The sequence below is a fragment of the Chelon labrosus genome (assembly GCF_963514085.1).
Source record: "Chelon labrosus genome assembly, chromosome: 5".
NCBI lineage: Eukaryota > Metazoa > Chordata > Actinopteri > Mugiliformes > Mugilidae > Chelon > Chelon labrosus.
Window position 1 is genome coordinate 14595269 of NC_140341.1, and position 14858 is coordinate 14610126.

The window sequence follows — 14858 nt, forward strand, 5'->3', positions numbered from 1 at the left end:
TGTTCTTATTGACCCATTAAATTAAAAGAAGAACAAAATAACACACCTGAGCAGCCTGTGTCTCTCCGATACTGCCTCTCCCTCACTTCCGATACCTCGAAGTACTCACATATTCGCGCGGCTCACATTTTGCCTGCCTTAAAGGGACAGCACCCCTAGCGGGAGGAGGCAAAACTACTGCACCTATAGCTACTCTTATGAAATCATGAGTATTTTATTCGTGAAACAATCCAGAGTAACTAAGTAAAAAAAAATAAATGCTCCTCCCCTTGTTCACCTGGCTACACTTATTTAGTGTAGCTGGTAGTGTGAGGATCCCCAGTTTGAAGAAGTAGACAGGAGTATGGACACGGAAGATAAGCTTGTCTCGACCATGTAAGCAGCAAAACGTGTTTAGGCCACATAAAACAAGACACACTGAAGATAATGAGTTCTTGTTCACTATATTTAAAATATTATCACTGCGTTATCTTGCTGCAGTTGAGTTGCTGGTTTGTCACTGTGTGACTTGTTGTAACACATTATTTAGAGACCAGAAAACATATTATCACACCAAAATCACACAAACTAACTCATCAATAGCTTTTAACAAATCATCAGTTCCCTGCTGGAAAATGATGTAAACTTAAAACCAATGACTGATTAGTGACAAAACGAACTAGCAAGAACATGCCGCCCATTGATTGGATGCGAGACTCCCGTTCTTGATTGTGATGTTTATTAACACCGTAGAACTTAAAGTGCAGACAGACAAATAAAAACAACGAGATACAATCGTCAGGAAAATAAAATTGCTTAGCACTGCAGCTAATAAATAAAGAAAGCATAAGGTTACACTAACCACGTTAGCCTGCTTCTCAACTAACGGCAGAGTTATCTTGGATATTCCTCAAAGGCAATCTTCTGTGTCAAAATACATCGCTTCAAAATAAAAGCACAGAACAGCTGCAGTTACAAAGAATAAAATATTTTTTTTGCAGCAAGTATTGTAACAGTGTTTACACTTTTAACATATAACTGATAATATTTATTCAGTTTTACTTTTGTGTTTGCAGAAGAAGCCGAGCCAGGACTCCAGACTACAACCTGTATGAGAGCGAGATCCTGAGGCAGGCTCAGTATCAAGTTCTGCTGAGAGAAGAGGTTAGAGGAACTTTGATAATACACAAATTAAAGTCTCAGAGTGTATTTTAATCAATACCACTCATTTCTTGTCCATTTACTTTCAATTCTTATAGGTGGCCCCTCCACAACTCCACACCTGTGCAGTGTATGAACCAATCACAGAATGAGGCAGAGCTCCTTTAAATCTGTTGAGTCTACTGAGCTGATGAGCACAAGGTTAAGACAAAGAAAGCATTTCATGTATATATGCATTTTTGTGTTGCTCTTGTAATGAGGGAAATTACCAGTTTTCATTTTGAAATGTTTAGCTTACATTTTTGTTTGTTTTGTCTATTTTGTTCGTGCATACAGATCATCTTTCTTTGAATTTTATGCTGTTTTCATAGCTTAGCTTATTTTATTGTCCAGCAGATGTTGCTAGTGACTCAAATGTCTCATGGTTCTGTGTTTTGAGTATTTCCTGAGACCCAGATTGGTCAACCAAACAGCCAACAATCAACAATTACAAAAACTTTGAGAGTGAAAGGAAGAATTTTTTTATTTTATGAGTTTTAACACGGTTTGTCTGCACACTGTAAATCTGCAATAGTATGGGTCATCAGTGGTTTCTAACCTGAGAATCTGCACAAATAGGCCGCGCCCTTGTCAGAACAGAAATATTTTATTCTTGATCTAAAGATAAATTACCTATTGATTCCCTGCAGCTCACTACTTTAACCACAGGCTCCAACATTTTCACATGTTGACAACATTGCAACTGGATTCTGACCATATGAAAGTGCAGCGTATTTAAAAAAAAAAAAAAAAAAGAAAATCAGAAGAGAGGAGAGCAGAGTGAGAGACAGAAGAGACAGGAACGAGAGGCAGAGGGCGACAAAGTCACTGAGAGAAGAAACCAGGAAATAGTGCATGAGAGAGACAACTGTGATATGAGACCAGAAATGTGAAGGATAAAAAAACAAGTGTAGAGAATGAAACAGAATTAGCAGCAGTCTAAATTAGCCTCCACCTCATTTGAATATGATGGGAAAATGTTATATGTGTATTGATAAATCACTATGAACAATTTATCAATCAGAGCTAAAAATGTAAATGTTGATTAATCATCATAAATGTCTTCATCTTCTTCTGTAACCACTTGTCCTGTGAAGGGACAAGCATGATTTGTTGTAATGGAAATAAAGTTAAGTCAAAATGAACCCAAGGGTCCCTCATATTTCAAGCTAGACACACAAGACAGTATAATATTAGATGGTTAGAACTGCTTCAAGTCAGCAGACTTAGGCCTCATCTAAGTGTTTTAACTCTCTGAGCCACAAGATGTGGGTATTCAGGTGAAACATACACGATTCATGCGCTCAAACAAAGGATGCTCAGTGTTCACACCATGTGGCCAACGTGGCCTGAGAAAGTTTTCCTGCAGCAGAACATGAGGTACATTTTATATTTCAGTTCATCATATGATTATAGTGACGAGAAATAAATTTCCCGGTTTATTTTCAATTAAGTTGAAACATTAAATCACTAATTAATTTTGGGTTTTTACATGGATGTGTGACATATGCATTAGTTTTTTGTTGTTGTTGTTTTTCAACTGTAACTAACCACTTCCTTTCCGCTGCAACTACATACACCCTACATTTAAAAACGCGTGGTAAAGTTCCAGTCCCTCTGTCTCTGTCAGATGGTCACCATGTTTCGTGTAAGCCAAGCCGCCGTGCTCTTCATTCAGCTACTAGTTTTGCATCATGTCCTTGCAGGTATAGTGTATATGTGGTTTTCTCTGGGTTTATTTGGAGATTGAATTTTATTCTGACTATTTGTATTTTTTTCTTCAGTATTAGCGACTGAAACACCTGACCACAGGACTATGCTGGTATCCAGAGGAGACTCGGTCACATTCAACTGCAACATATCCACAGAAAATGCTTCAGATATTACCTGGAACATAAAAAGAGTCATTTATAAACATTCCCCCTTGATAAATCAGACTTTTTCAAATGTATCCTCTCACAGACTGAGAATAGATCCTGACTTACATTTAAAGTTGAATATTTTCAGCGCTCAACCTGAAGATGCAGGACTTTATTCATGTGATGTAACTTCCAGACGGGGCCTTAACAGGATTACATGGAATTTAACTGTGTCTGAGGACACTGAAGGTAGGTGGATCAGAGCAAAAAGCAGGGCTAATCATTTCTGCAACATGTATCTTACAGTTCAAAGTTCAAACTGCACACTACTTAAATGTAATTCTCATTTGATTTTATGCAGAAATCAGTTCATCATGGTATTTTCTTTACATACTCACACCTGCAATGGGATTGTTTCTATGTGTCATCACATCAACTGTCTGCCTCTGTAGGTGAGTGATGCCTTTCTGCTTCAGATTCAGTTTGAACAATTTCACTCGATCACAATGTGTCATTACGTCTGTGTGCACTTAAAAGGTCGTTTTAGGTAAAATTACGAATGATAATTTCTATATTGATAGTTCGTGTTATAATTTTTGAAAACCTAGCACATTTATTCTTGCTATTAGATCCTTCATAGATTACACAAAGTCTAGGAGCTCTCGGTTCCCTTTTTTGTTGATGTCATGTCACTGGTCTCCTGGGTTGTGACGGTGACCAGCCCTTAAGGACAGGGGTCATCTTCTGACATTTGAATCCAGTAGACCACTTCTTCATAGAGGTGTGCGATACCGCTAGATTTGGTGTCGATCCGATACCAAGTAAATACTGGGCCAGTATCGCCGATACCGATATCGATACTTTGTAAAAATTAAGATGCGCCATCAATCTGAATCAATCTATATCTGAATTAATTCTCATGACATTTTAAGTGTTTTCGTGATTTGCCTTTTGGATTATTAATCAATTAAAGTTCAGTACAGAATTTGGTTTATAAGTAAATAGAAAACACAAAATGATCACTTGAGGACAAATAAAAACAAATTATTTTTCAGGCATGTTCAGAAACTACAATAAAAACTTAATCTCTCCCTTCATTGAACTTCTTTCTGGATTTTCTTTTCTTAAATAAACAAAGTGTAAAAAATTATCACTCCACAACAAATATTATAAATAATGTAAGGACGTGTTTAGGAAGTACAATACAACAAAAAATAAGACAACATTTCTCCCCTTTCGTGCACTTTTTTTTATCAGCATCTGTAGGGGCCAAGTGGGCGGGGGATTTTAAAAATTTCCATATGCTTTTACAAGTTTGTTGTGTTACCACTGTATCTTACCACCTTTTTACAAATAGCACAACTTGCTATCGTTTCATTTTCGGCCCGAAAATTTAACCAAACAGCCCTATTCTTTCTCTCGTGTGTAATGCGTTGCTGCTGGCCGAGCCTGGCTGGTAGCGGTGGGCGGTGTTCGGTCACCTGGCGCTGTGGAGTCACGTGACGGTACAACAAACACACGCGAGGGGGAGGAGGAGCAAAATGACCCTGCTCTGCTCTGAGACAGCAACGGCATCTAGACAAACAGAGTCGGGTCGCTTCTTTAATGAAACGAGAGAAACTGAAACTTAAGTATCGATCTCATTACATTTATATCGATCAATCTCGATACCAACGTTGGTATCGATATTATCGATATTTGGATCGATCCGCCCACCTCTACTTCTTCACTGTGCTGTAAGAAATTAAACACTTCAGTAGTTTTATTTGAGAGCAGATGACGTCATAAAAGTATTGGTAATGTGTATAGGTGTCACTGTGAGTGTAAAGCGCTTTGAGTACCAACAGGTTAAACGGCCCTATATCAATACAAATACAACACCACTGACTTTAACTTCAGTCAGAGGCTAAACAACAACACAATTATGCGCCTTATGGTGAGATTGTTTTCTTAGTTATAAAATAATTACTCCCTGCCATCTGAGAAGACGATGTGTTCGAGGCTGAAAGGAAAAAAAATATCCTATGCATGTCTGGCCACTGTGAGATGTGAAAAAGGAAATACAATTCTCACCTATCGCACTTGTTGTTATTTCCATCACAACAATGTGTAGTTACATTTCTGGGGAGGTGCAGGTCAGGCTACACTGTAGAGTAAAGACCTACAGAGCACGTACTGCATAAATCTGGTGCAGAACTATACATGTGGTTTAACTCCACTGCGATTAGCTGCAGAAAATCAACTTCTGTGTGAACGCACAGAGAGAGGATGGGCCCGTGAATGTAACAGTGAAATGTCATTCAAAATAAACTGATGATTGCAACTAACATTCGTCAGATGTTTAACAGGAGTCACCAGCTGGACTTACACAGACCATACTTGCCAGCAAATTCTCACGGTTTGAACCATCTGGAAGTCACTGAAATGATAATTAAAATAGTTGTGTGTAGTCACTGTAAGACCTGCAGTGAAATGTGTCTCCTGTTCATTTTGCTTATACGTACACAGTCTCTGTTCTAAGAAGGGCAATGTTATTATTGGTAACTGCTTTATCTCTGCAGAAGACGTAGGTCCGGGGCAGTGAACCAATATCCAGTCCAGGATCAGACTCATTCTAAATCAAGAAGAGAGGTGAGAAGAGCTTTGTCAACTTTAGTTCTGCTTTATTTATTTCCTGCCTTAGAGGTTGTACTGAACCCTTTTCTTATTTTCTATTTCTGTCACCATAGGTCCACAATCAAGAGCAGGACAACATGGATCAATGGAGAAATAACAAGAGGAGGAGTCAGTACATGGAGAGGCTGAATTTAATCTATGATCACATCTGAACTGACGAGTCATTAAGACGATGCTGAAAACAGAGACATGGACAAGAGAGAGAGATGTATGAAGGACATTACATTTTCCAGTTTGAAAACAGGCGCTTTGAGGGACGTGGACTCTACAGACTGTAATTAATACAATAAAACTACAGTCTTAATGTTAAGGGCTACAGTTTTAGATAGTCTTGCTGTGTTGAATGTTGTCTGAGTTCACCAAAGAAGGTTTTCAAGCAAAATGCAATATGTGTATTGATATATCACTATGAACAATTTATCAATCAGAGCTAAACATGTAGTGTTGATTAATCACCATAAATGTCTTCATCTTCTTCTGTAACCACTTGTCCTGTGAAGGGACAATCATGATTTGTTGTAATGGAAATAAAGTTAAGTCAAAATGAACCCAAAGGTCCCTCATATTTCAAGCTCGACACACAAGACGGTATAATATTAGATCGTGAGAACTGCTTCAAGTCAGCAGACTTAGGCCTCATCTAAGTGTTTTAACTCTCTGAACCACAAGATGTGGGTATTCAGGTGCAACATGCACGATGTTCAGTGTTCACACCGTGTGGCCAATGTGTTTTTCAGCATGTGAGGAGGTTTTCCTGCAGCAGAACGAGGTACATTTTATATTTCAGTTCATCATATGATTATAGTGACGAGAAATAAATTTCACTGTTTATTTTCAATCAAATTGAAACATTAAATCAGTAATTCATTTTGGGTTTTACATGGATGTGAGACATAGGCATTAGTTTTTTGTTGCTGTTGCGTTTCAACTGCAACTAACCACTTCCTTTCCGCTGCAACTACATACACCCTACATTTAAAAACGCGTGGTAAAGTTCCAGTCCCTCTGTCTCTGTCAGATGGTCACCATGTTTCGTGTAAGCCAAGCCGCCGTGCTCTTCATTCAGCTACTAGTTTTGCATCATGTTCTATCAGGTATAGTGTATATGTGGTTTTCTCTGGGTTTATTTAGAGAGAGTTGTATTCTGATTATTTGTTTTGCTTCCTTTAATATTAGAGATTGAAACAAGTGACAACAGGACTATGCTGGTATCCAGAGGAGACTCGGTCACATTCAACTACAAGAGATCCACAGAAAATGCTTCAGATATTACCTGGAACATGAAAAGATTCATTTATAAACATAAAGAATTGATAAATCAGACTTTTTCAAATGTATCTTCTCAGAGACTGAGAATAGATCCTGACTTATGTTTAAAGTTGAATATTTTCAGAGCTCAACCTGAAGATGCAGGACTTTATTCATGTAATGTGACTGACAGATGGGGCATTAACAGTATTACATGGAATTTGTCTGAGGACACTAAAGGTAGGTGGATCAGAGCAAAAAGCCGAAGCCGAAAATCCGAAGCATTTTCTGTGGATCTCTTGTAGTTGAGTGTGACTGAGTCTCCTCTGGATACCAGCATAGTCCTGTGGTCAGCTGTCACAGTCTCTAATAGTGAAAAAAACAAAACAAATAGTCAGAATAAACCTTAATCTTCAAATAAACCCAGAGAAAACCACATACACACTATACCTGCAAAGACACGACGCAAAACTAGTAGCTGAATGAAGAGCACGGCGGCTTGGCTTACACGAAACATGGTGACCATCAGACAGAGACAGAGGGACTGGAACTTTACCACACGTATTTAAATGAAGGGCGTATGTCGTTGCAGTGGAAAGGAAGTGGTTAGTTACAGTTGAAACACAACAGCAACAAAAATCTAATGCATATGTCACACATCCATGTAAAACCCAAAATAAATTAGTGATTTAATGTTTCAATTTAACTGAAAATTAACAGTGAAATTCATTTCTTGTCACCATGATCATATGATGGCCTGAAATATAAAATGCACCTCATGTTCTGCTGCAGGAAAACCTCCTCTCACGCTAAAGACACATTCGTTGGCCACATGGTGTGAACACTGAGCTTCCAGACCCCTCACACCCTGGTCACAACCTGTTTAGACTCCTCCCCTCAGGCCTGCATTACAGCACGCTGTACGTCAAAACCACCCGCCACAAGGACAGTTTCTTTCCCCGGGCTGTCGCTCTGTTGAACTCTGAGCAGTCACAGAGTGTGAGACCATTCACATGAACAAACAATAACTCTGCACTATTGTATATAGTCACTGTACAAATGGTTTGGTGTATATATCTGCTCGTTTTCTATGTGTATAGATTGAGATTTAGTTTATTTTATCTTATTTTTATTTTATTTTATTTTTTTTTCACTTATTTAAGTTTGTGTGTTTATGTAAGAGAGTAAAGTTCCCGGAGTCAATTCCCTGTATGTGCACATACTTGGTCATTAAAGCTGATTCTGATTCTGATTCTTTCTTTAAATGCATGAATCGTGTATGTTTCACCTGAATAACCACATCTTGTGGCGAGAGAGAGTTAAAACACTTAGATGAGGCCTAAGTCTGCTGACTTGAAGCAGTTCTAACCATCTAATATTATACTGTCTTGTGTGTCTCGCTTGAAATATGAGGGACCCTTGGGTTCATTTTGACTTAACTTTATTTCCATTACAACAAATCATGCTTGTCCCTTCACAGGACAAGTGGTTTTTAGCTCTGATTGATAAATTGTTCATAGTGATATATCAATACACATATAGCATTTTCCCATATTCAAATGAGGTGGAGGCTAATTTAGACTGTTACTAATTCTGTTTCATCCTCTACACTTGTTTTTTTTATCCTTCACATTTCTGGTCTCATATCACAGTTGTCTCTCTCATACACTATTTCCTGGTTTCTTCTCTCAGTGAGTTTGTCGCCCTCTGCCTCTCGGTCCTGTCTCTTCTGTCTCTCACTCTGCTCTCTCTTCTGATTTAAAAAAAAATAAAAATAAAAAAAAAATACACTGCACTTATATATCGTCAGAATCCAGGATTTGTAAATACTTTGAGATTTGGTTGACTGTTCGTCAAATTTATTCAAATGTATGTTGAAGAAAACATGAATACTGTGTAGGAAGCTCAGGTTCAAGAGCAAATATATGAAAAACTTAAGTCGCTAAGGGGATGACAGGGAAATTCTAACACACTAATCAAAAAAGATACTGGTGAAGGCCAAAAAAACCAAGAACACAGGAACACAATGAGGAGACAAACTGGGTGACGTCACAGAACAGTGGAAACATAGCAGACAACACAACACAGAACAAAGACAATGACAGGGCCATATATACAGGTGGGCAAAGGAGTGACGAGACACAGACGAAGAGAATGAGGGCAGAGCACACATAACGGAGTTAGTGTGTATGATTCCACTTGTCACCTCTCACATGTTTATTAATTCCAGTTTTATTTTAAGGTCATTAAACCCTGCACCCCTACTGACTTGGGTCGTGCACCCTGTGAGATAGTAAGGGCGTATTCACACCAGGAAGGTCCGTTAGTTCACTTGCTTTGGTCCGGACCAATTTTTTTTTTCTTTTTTTTTTTTTAGTGCGGTTCGCTTTCACACTGTGATTAATTGCAACCGGACCAGAATTTATAAACAAAAACACATGTGCTAAGGTCGTTCAGCCATTGGCTGGTAAACGTATAGGCAGGGTAAAGAAGGAAGCCAAATGTCCCACGTAAATAGGCTACAATGGAGACTTTGCGTACTGTAGGTCTACTTGTTATTATGCTAGCAATATGGTTTATAAACTGAGCGCTGGAATCCCCTCTCTCTCATTTGTTTACTAAAAATCTTATATACTTCTGCATTTTTATGTGTTTTCTCCAGCATTTGAGATGGACATCTGCCCAGATATCTAGGAGGCAGCGTGTCTCCTCAGAGCTCGGTTAAGCCACGGCTCATCTCTACCTAACCTACCTGCGTTTGTTTGCTTCACGTGTCTCTCTCTGTTGTGTGTGTCACTGGGCTATCCTACATTTCCCATAACTAGTGCAGTGCCCGTCGGAAGTATGTATTCCTATAGTGGGAGCTGAAGAAGATTTTTCAGTTGTGACCATTGTCGTGACCCATGTCTCCTCCCCACAAAGACACCTGCCCAGTTTCAAATCAGCGTGCCACAGACAGACAGACAGACAGACAGACACAAACTCACCAAATAAGTTAAAAGAAATTCTTGATTTATAGATAGATGATCAAATCACTCATGTTTTGTCTGTAAACTGTAAAATAACGTTGAGTCTCCGTTGCCATGGTTACCATCTAGCGTTTGAGCCAGCGCAATAATTTAGAACTGTCATCAGGCAACTGGAAATATTAGAGCGGAGAAAATCTATTTTACCGATATATTTTACATTTCTTATCCAAACAACGTCAAACTTAGCAGTGCACATCTTCGTGCCCGTAGCGAGACACCTGCCCAGTTTCAAATCAATCGGGCCAACGGTTCGCGACATATGCGTGCCACAGACAGACAGACACACAGACGCTTCTTGATAGATGCGCGAAAACTACGGGGGCTCGTCAAATCCAAAAAGGTAGATTTTTGCAACTTGGGTCGGATCGAGGTCGGGCTGCTTTCACACCATAAAGGAACCGCACCAGGGTTCGGTAGGAACCGCTCCGAGACCACCTCAGCTGGGTCTCGGTCCGCTTGTTTGGTCCGCACCAGAGTTCGAGTGATTGTATTCACACCAGTCAAGAAGGTCCGAACCAAGCAAGGAAACGAACTTGAGTTCGTTTTAATCGAACTAAACAAGGCAGGTGTGAATACACCCTAACAGTTTTGCTGCGCTGTCTCCCTGGTGAGTGCACATGATGCTCGCTCTGTAATTTTTCTCTATTATTTATTTTAATTTTTATATTCAAGTGGTTGTTTTATATTAATATGTTTTTGCAGTGTTTTGGCTTCCTGTCAGTTGAGCACATCCATTATGGGAGTAACAATGGGCCTCATTCACCAATATCTTCTTAAGAATCTTCTTAGATTCTCTCTTAAGCTGTTCGTAAGAAGATTCTTAAGAAAACTCTACGTCGCATTCATCAACGTGTTCTTAAGCCGCAGAATTGTTCGCAGCTGTGTTCTTAAATTGATGAATGCCATTTCCTCGTAAGTTGAGAGCGCGTGCCAGGTGAGTCTAATTAACATAGGATTAGCATATGTAACCGCCCATCAATGCCCATAAAAGGGACTGCAGGGCCGTGAGTTGACACAGATGTCGAACAGAGGAAACTGCAATAAAAATGCCTAAAGTAAAACGTAAGTCAATTGGAGCGCAGCAGGCAAAGCGAAAAAAAAAACTTTAGTAATTCAGAGGTGGAGCTACTGCTGCAGGAAATAACCCGCAGGAAAAAAATTATATTCAGTAGTCTCAGTACAGGTTACACCAACACACACAAAAAGGAAGCATGGGAGGCAGTCACACACGCAGTAGAAGCAGTATCTGGAGAAGGACGGACAATAGAGGAAGTTAAAAAAAAAAATGGTTTGACCTAAAATCCGAAACCAAGAAAAATATAGCAAAATTTCGACGGGAGATGCAGCAGACTGGAGGAGGAACATCAGAGACCCAAAACCTGTATGAGATGGACCAGCGCATCGGGGCCATCATCGGGGAGACTGCACTCTCAGGTAGCTAGACTATATGGGAAAACTCTAAATCACTTTTCTTAAATTCATTTATTTAATTGATAGTTTAATTTCCCCCACTTACTTTTTAGGAGTACCATCGACTGAGAGTCTAGATACAGACCTTGGCCCCGAGGCAACGCTTTCATCCCCTCCCTGTGCTGCTGGTACTCCAGAGGAATCGGGAGGTAATTTATTTATTTTCTGAAAGAAAGTTATTTTAAACGTGTGTCCTAAAGGCAGGAGTTTGTCATAGTGTGTGTAAGATCAAAATACGTCTTAGTATTGGACTGAGTGTCGCTACAATGGCTTGATTTATTATTTATTCACAGGTGAAGTCCCGCAGAGCCAAATAACGACAGAACTAGAACCATCCTGCAGCAGTACCTCCACCCGTACTCGGTCCCATGCCTCTCCACGCCTGATCACAGAAGCGGTGTTGAACAATCAACAAAGGATAGCGGACACTCTAGATAAAATTGCCTCAACGCTTAACCATATCCAACACACTAAAAGAAATGAAAGAAAATTTAAAGAAATAAAGATGTGCACAGAAACTGGTCCGTCCTCATTTTTTAAGTGAATCAGACTGGTGGATTCAAGCTGTAATTAATGTGACTTTATTTACAAACGGGCAATTAATTGCTCCCGAACTTGAATAGCGCGCCTGCAGTCTGGTCCCATCAATGCGTCAGGACGCACATCTTCACGGTGTGGTGGCTCAGGGGGGAGAGGCACACCACGCTTCATGGCGATGTTGTGTGTTTTAAAATTAAAAATGCTCTGTAAATTAACCAAGAAATAGAATGAATGAATTAATAAATATGACAGAAATATCACTGTAGTATCGTATTTTAATGAACTGCACAAAAGAAGACAACACAACCATGCCAACATGTCGGCACTGAAATGTGCGTAAGAGTACTCCTGAGTGTTCGTAGGATTTGTTCTTACCTAAGAACAAAGGCAAGATAAGAAAACATTCATGAATGCCACAATCTTCGTAAAAACTTCATAAGTAGGACTTAAGAACAAATTTGTTTTTAAGAACGGTTCGTGAATGAGGCCCAATGTTTTTACTTGTTTGTTCGTTGTATGATTTGATTAGCATGTGGTGAGCTAGCTGATAAGCTTTCCTTTGTTTTAGCTTCACAGTGTGAGAGCAGGTTTGGAAGTTTGGGATGAGACTGACTGTGTACTCTCCTGCCAGGAATAAACGGCCAGTGAAAGCAGTGGTTTGGTCTCTGGACATAATAGCAGAACACTACTGCTACACACACAAGGAGAAACCAGTCCAACAATCAAAGGGGGGAACAACACAGGAAGTAACACAAGACGTGAAACACAGTGAAAGAATCAGGGTCATAGGAAATATTCAAAACACAGAACCATGACACATTAGCAACGTCTGCTGGACAATAAAATAATAATAAAAAGAAAATATCATAAAATTCAAAGACAGATGATCTGCATCCATGAAAAAATAGACAAAGAAAAAATAAAAAAAAATGTAAGCTAAATTTTTCAAAATGAAAACTGGTAATTTTCCTCAAGTGCTACACAAAAAAGCATTATTTTTTATTTGCTTTATATTTGATTTCTTTGTCTTAACCTTGTGCTCATCAGCTCAGTAGACCCGACAGATTTAAAGGAGCTCTGCGTCATTCTGTGATTGGTTCATACACTGCACAGCTGTAGAGTTGTGGAGTGGCCACCTATAAGAATTGAAAATAGAGGGGTAAGAAATGAGTGATAATAGTGATTAAAATACATTGTGAGACTTTAATTTGTGTATTATCAAAGGTCCTCTAACCTCTTCTCTCAGCAGAACTTGATACTGAGCCTGGCTCAGGATCTCGCTCTCGCACAGGTTGTAGTCTGGAGTCCTGGATCGGCTTCTTCTGCAAACACAAAATTTTTAAAAGCTGCCAGACTATACAGACAAAAGTGAACAGAACAAATCACCTTCTGGTTGGCTTTGATGAGTTAGTTTGTGTGACTATGGTGTGATAATACGTTTTCTGGTCTCCAATTAAGGTGTTACAACAAGTCACACAGTGACAAACCAGCAACTCTACTGCAGCAAGATAACACAGTGATAATATTTTAAATATAGTGAACAAGAACTCATTATGTTCAGTGAGTCTTGTTTTATGTGGCCTAAACACGTTTTGCTGCTTACACGGTCGAGACAAGCTTATCTTCCGTGTCCATACTCCTGTCGACTTCTTCAAACTGGGGATCCTCACACTACCAGCTACACTAAATAAGTAGCTTGTGTAACCTGACTTAGAAAAAGCTTAACCATCCCTTCAAGTCCCCACCAGAGCTACTAATATCCATCAATTTCAAAATGTAATAAACATTTGTTGTTTTACTTATTTATTTATTTTTATTCTGGAGAAGATGCCAGAAAACTCCAACACAGAAGCACCAACACTCACTCCCTATCTGACCTCTGGCTCCAACAGTGGCGTAACAATGAATCTGCCGTCAGACTGCAGCCAGCCGTTCAAACCGTCCCCCCGACGGATCGGAGCCCTTCATGGCCTTTTGTGACATGAGTAAAGGTTGTGCAAGTTTTCAGGCTTTTGAAAAACAGTTATCCAGCGAAGGAGGGAGGGTTCGGTGAACTTTGATCAAACCTGGGAGAAGTATGAAAATGGTTTTGGAGATTTTCAAGGGGAGTTTTGGCTGGGTCTCAGGAAGATCCACTCTCTATCCTCTCAGGGCAACTCTGTCCTTCACATCCAGCTGGAAGATTGGAAACAGGACCGGCGCTTCATTGAATACAGATTTCACCTCAGTGGTCCAGACAGCAATTACACCATTCACCTCACGCATCTGTCTGGGAATCTGCCCGACCCCATGAGCAACCACACAGGCATGATGTTTTCCACCAAGGACAGAGACAACGACAACAACCAGGACTCCAACTGCGCCCAGCAGCAAGCAGGTGGATGGTGGTTCAACGCCTGTGGAGACACCAACCTGAACGGGAGGTACTTCCACATGAGACCAAAGGGGCGCACAGTGCGCAGAAGAGGGATCCAGAGGAAGTCAGGCCGAAAGGCAGCTTACTCCCTCAAATTCACCCAGATCTCCGTCCGTACCGAAGCCTCCCCCACATCAGCTTCCACTGAGTTAGGTGTCTTCCTCTGATCCAGCACCAGCGTTCCGCAGTAAATACTCTCAGTACAAACCAGCGTTAAAAAGTGGCCTCTTCATGAAAGCTTTGGAAGTGCTTCATGTGGGCAGCTGTGGTTTCAGAAGACATGGGCAGAGAGGATGATTTTTTTCAAGTCGCGCTAGATTTTAGTCCATCACGTAGGACATAGGTGAAAGCCCTAAGAATTAGTTACTCCTTGTAGTTTCAAATATATTACAACATATCGTAAAATAAGTACAAATACAGTGAGCTCACTGTGTGATCCTC

At 39.9% G+C, this 14858-nt stretch overlaps 1 pseudogene across 1 annotated transcript; it reads left to right on the forward strand.

Moving 5' to 3' along the window:
• The first annotated feature begins 11331 nt into the window (after window positions 1–11331).
• On the forward strand, window positions 11332–14584 carry LOC311488006 (angiopoietin-related protein 3-like; annotated as a pseudogene). Its single transcript has 4 exons — window positions 11332–11425; window positions 11515–11610; window positions 11755–11858; window positions 13829–14584. The product of its transcript is annotated as an angiopoietin-related protein 3-like (transcript).
• The last annotated feature ends 274 nt before the right edge of the window (window positions 14585–14858 follow it).